Below are 5,315 nucleotides of genomic sequence, written 5' to 3'. Positions count from 1 at the left end.
TTCTGGTAAATATCAAGGAGAGGCATAGATAGTTAATGAAATACATACAGTTTTCAAAAGATGAAATATAAATTCCGATAAACATATGAAATAATGTTCAACTATATTAGCCATCAGAGAAATATGAGTTCAAACTACTGTGGGGTAAATGTGTCATGCCAACAGACAGAAGAGCTGGTAATGTTGAGCAGGCTCAAACCCCAGGGAATCTCAGAATTCAGAATGGCAGACATGGAGCCAGATCTCTGCAAAACTACCTAATCTAGATCATATAATCATAAAATCCCACTAAGAGAACTATGACAATCATTCACATAGTATAAAATCTTGGAGTTGTCCATGCCAATGAGGTATCTACATATTCCTCTGGTATTTAGCCAATGAGCTTCCCTTCCAGGGCTTTCCTTACTACAAAAGGTGTTTAATCCCTGGTTCACCCTTAGTAAGGCATACGCATTTACATCTGCAATCAAACAGAACTGTTTAGACAAGCAAGGACATGTCCTTCATCAAGGATCACCATTGGGGAAGAAGGTTAGGCTCTGTAAAGAGTTGCACCTAAATCTCCCAGAGAAGGCCTTCTTTTTTGCAGCCCCTGGGTACTCTAGGCACTCACTTAGAACCAAACTGGATTCAGGTCCTATCACTGGGTTAGTCATCCTCATTTCTTCTTGACACGTAGGTACCCTGAGGATAAGTATAGACCAAAGTATCCCTGTTCTAGGCAGAGTATAGGTACACAGGAGACCAGGGACTACAACGTCTATCCTAGACTCAGCATCTTCTCATCTGGGGAAACACAGACTGGGATTTCTATTATGAACTTTGTTCTGCCTCCCCTGAGAAGCTTACCAGTGGTGCTCAGGCACATCAATATTGAGGCAGACATGCACCCTAAAAACTACATTGTGATTTCACATTACCCAAGTCAGAATAGTGATCATTAAAAGAAAAGTAGTAATAATAATAATAAATAAATTCTAGAGAAGGTAAGGATAAAAGGACCCTTTAAAGACTATTGGTGGCAATGTTGTCTAGGCATTTTGAAACTCAATATGGAGTTTCAAAAAGAAACCAAAAATGTAATTCTTTTTAAGGGAATCTGTCTAAATCTAGCATCAATGACCAAAAGATAAAACGTGTTTTACACAAAAAATATATTCAAAATAATTAGATAAAAAAATCCTAAAATATAATAATAATCCAAAGAATAAAAATATTTCATTGAAAAGGAAGAAAAGAAGGTACAGAGAAAGGAGGTAATACAAAATTATCTTTCAAAAGGAATTTATTGAATGAAAGAGTCTTAAAACCATGGAAAGCAATAAGTAGTCTTTGAAGTAAGAGAGCATTAGAAGTTACCATGTATAGCATGCTGGGAGTCATGAACTGAGACATGGATTATTCATTGTTCAGGATATCAAGTGAGATATGGCGTCAGGGGCATAGGTCATCATAAAGGAGCCATGGAGTGACAGAGAGAGCTTTGCCTTCCAAGTTAGAGAACAAAGGGGGTTTTAAACTCGTAGCATTTTCAGTGGGGATGGACAGGCTTATACCCAGTGATCTAGACATAACCTTACTCCCAAAACAGAAAGGTAGATCAGAGGGAGGGGTTATTTCAAATTTTTCCTTGTTCTGGGCAATAGCGGAGAGATTAGGCTTGTTTTCAGAGGCAAGAGAAATAACATTTGTAAGCATACTGTTGCTAACAATAGAGACCCAGGCTGCAGGATGGTATAGACTGTTTAGGCTATTAAAGTGTCCTGAAATAACAGGTTCTTGATTTAATGAGGATCTATTATTTGGATCTATTATATGAATTCAAGAAGAGTGAGTTGATTTCACAAAATATCTTGTACATCTGTTATATCAGTTGTTACTTGGGATCACTGTAATCACTGTCATATGTATTCTTCAGTTTAAATTAAACATTTTGATCTTGGACATAAAACTCCAGCAGATTCAAAATTGATATGATTATCTTGAATGTGGTTTAAGAAATGCAGACACTTAAAATTCTCACTTGAAATCGGGCATAGGTTTTATGTTGAGATAAAGATGAGATGTAGAATTGAGATCCATTTTTTTTTCCCATTGGTTTATTTGACCTATAAGGCCGGAACACAGTTAGATCATATTCAGAAATGCTGTTTATGTATATGTTGGAAGGATCTTCCAAGTGTTACTTTATATTCCTGATTTGTTGTTTCATTACTACTAATTTAATATGCTAAACTCTAGATAAAGTTCCATATTGTTGAACTATGTTCTCTTCGGTATTGGATGTTTTACAGTCTTTCTGTGGCTTTAGTTCTGAAATTGCTTTTGATCTTTATTAGTTATTGACATGTGCCAGGCAATGATGGATTAGAACCAACCTCCAAATCCAGCCACAATTGAATAAATCAAATTTCAAAAGGCAAAATGGAAAACATTTCCCATTGTCTTTTAGCACTCACCATGAGTACCAATTTCACTTAAGTAAATTGGTTCCAGGCAGAATTGTGTTTGTCTAGGCTAATTTTAAAACATTGCATTTTATTTTGGCATATGTTGAGGGATTTTTAGAATTTAAAGTGTGGTCTGTTAACAAGGCAAAAATCACGAATCTTGAATTTCTACAGGCAAATATACAAGGAAGCCAAAACTTTAAATCCAGCATTTGGGATGTGAAGACTGGAATCTAACTCTCACTGAATTCTTTTATATAATGTATGTAAATACTTTTTATTTTTAAAGAGAAAATCAAATCCATGGATCAGAATAGCCATGTTTGGAATACTTTGGTTATCAGTTCATATTTTTAGATAGTTGACATTGGTCCTGTGCCTGAAAGGGGGCTTGGCTCTACAGTAAGTTTTTCCCAATTTCCTTGATACACACACACATACCTTCTAAAAGACGACATTTCCTGAAAAAGAAAAGTCTGTTCACATAGTCACACACTGATGATTACTCATTCTGGGATCTAATAAGGCCAACGTATTCTTGATAACCAGAATCATTTTTCTCTATCTTTAGAAATCCACTCAGGATCAATGCGACCTCACAGAACCAAAGCTACTATGTGTGTGAATTAATATTCCTCTTGCCTCATACCTAAATGTTGTACATCTATTTGATTGTATATTGTGTTTGTATATTTATGCTTTGATTCATAGTAACTTTCATGTTATGGAATTGATGAAAGCAAGTAGAAGGAGGGGGTATGGGAGCAGGAGGGGGGAAGTAGATAATATTTAAAATTTAAATACCAATAAATGTCTGAAAAAATTAAACAATTTTCACATGTGCAGTATGGAAACCGATGTTATCAACAATTATCAGCTAAAGTTGAGGAAATACTGAAAACCACATTTGCTCGTTTTGAAAATAAGGAGGCAATATGAAGCCAACAATGTATTTTCATGTATATAATCTCAGCCTATATTATGAACATCTGATTTTAGATTGTAGTTAGAAAAGATCACAGAGGAAAAAAAAAGTTAGCTGAGTTTGCTGAATCCTATATGCTAAAGAACCCAGTCCTAATAAATCCGTGCAAAAGAAAAATTGAGAGGCTCAAGCCCCAGTTCTACCTATATTACACCTATAATGTTTAATATGAAAAATATTCTCCCAACACAAAGCCACAGAGAAATAAATAGATCATTGTGTTTTCCAAAGGAGAAACAAATCTATAAATAAAAAAAGTTAGTATTTTATTTTGTTATGAAAACATTGTCATGGAATTTGAAAAAACCTTGGCAGTTTTTTTCGGGCAAGGACTAATAGTAGCAATAACCACCACAAATGTTTTCCTAGCAGCCAAAGGAAAGCAAGTAGAACCAAGACAACAGACCACAATTATACATCTAAATAATAAAACAGGGCACATCAGAAGCAGCAGTTTCTGGAACCAGATGATAAATTTAAATTACCTCATAGAGATGGATTTGACAGAACAGCCAGGCAACAGTTGGACATGTTATAACTTTATACATACTTTTTTCCCCCTATTTTCTAGCTTTATCTCTTTTTTCTACTGTAACATTGAAGAAACTTGCACTACATTGACGTATATCCTTAGGTTATCAGTATATACCACAATAAAACCTATCAGTATTTCTTCTTAACTATTTTTATTAGATAATCTCTGCATTAACACTTCAGGTGTTGTCCCCTTTAAACCAATCTCATCCCCCCTCCTCCACACATTGTCTCCATAAAGGTGCTCCCTATCCAAACCACCCTCTCATACCTTAACACTTTGGCATTTTCCTACACTGGGAAAATGAGCATTCACTGAAACAAAGGCCTTTCCTCTCATTGATGCCAGAGAATGATATCCTCTGCTGCATTTTGGTTCACATAAAAAAAAAACATTTATTTCTAAATAAGTATTTCTAAATGTGTTTTTTATGTGAACCAAATGTATAAAGTTTTTTCTAACACTTGGTTTACAGCAAGTATTATTTGAAAAACTAATCAAAATGTGAATAGATACAAATTAAGAAAAAGAAAGAAAAAAGTAAAGGACTAGTACTTCCTAAAATGGTGAGATTAAATACATCTGTTTAGAACTGATGTAAGGAGTGAGCCAGCAGTGAGCCAGCGAGCAGTCCCCTGGTTGCCCCTCCCCGCCTCAGTTGGATCCAGGGAACCAGTAACCCTGCATCAGGCTATTCCCAGCCGGACAACATGGTGTGAGGAATGCTCACTCAGAACACCCGCCACCAGGAACAGCAGTGAGCCAGCAGTGAGCCAGGGACACAGGACTGTTGAGGAGACATTCCGATTATTTGGGGTGCAAAGAGAGATCTCTGCAGAGCTCGCGAAAAAGTGCGGTCCCCCGGTTCCCCCCACCCCTCTCCAGCTTGCTCCAGGGAACCAGTAACCCTCCATCGGGTTATTCACAGCCAGACAACATGCTGTGAGGAACTCGCACTCAGACCACCCACCACGAGGAACAGCAGTGAGCCAGCAATCCCATCACAGCAAACAGCTGAATGCCAAACACACCAGACAAAGAACACACAGACCTAATATCGTACCTCAAGAAGATGATAGAGATTTATAAACAAGAACAGGAAGAAAAGCAAAAGAATCAGAAGCTTTTAAAGAGGAAACAAGAAAAACACTCAAAGAGCTCAAAGAACTAGAGGAAAACAGAACCAAAGAGATGAAGGAATGAAAGAAGGAATTTAAAATGGAAATTGACACAAAACACTAAAAGAGATAACCCTAGAGGTAGAACACCTAAAAAAGAAATCAGGAGTCACAGATGCAAGCATCTCCAATAGATTACAAGAGATGGAAGAGAGAATCTCAGG

This window comes from Micromys minutus, assembly GCF_963924665.1.
Source record: "Micromys minutus genome assembly, chromosome: X".
Taxonomy (NCBI): domain Eukaryota; kingdom Metazoa; phylum Chordata; class Mammalia; order Rodentia; family Muridae; genus Micromys; species Micromys minutus.
This window is presented reverse-complemented; position numbering follows the sequence as displayed.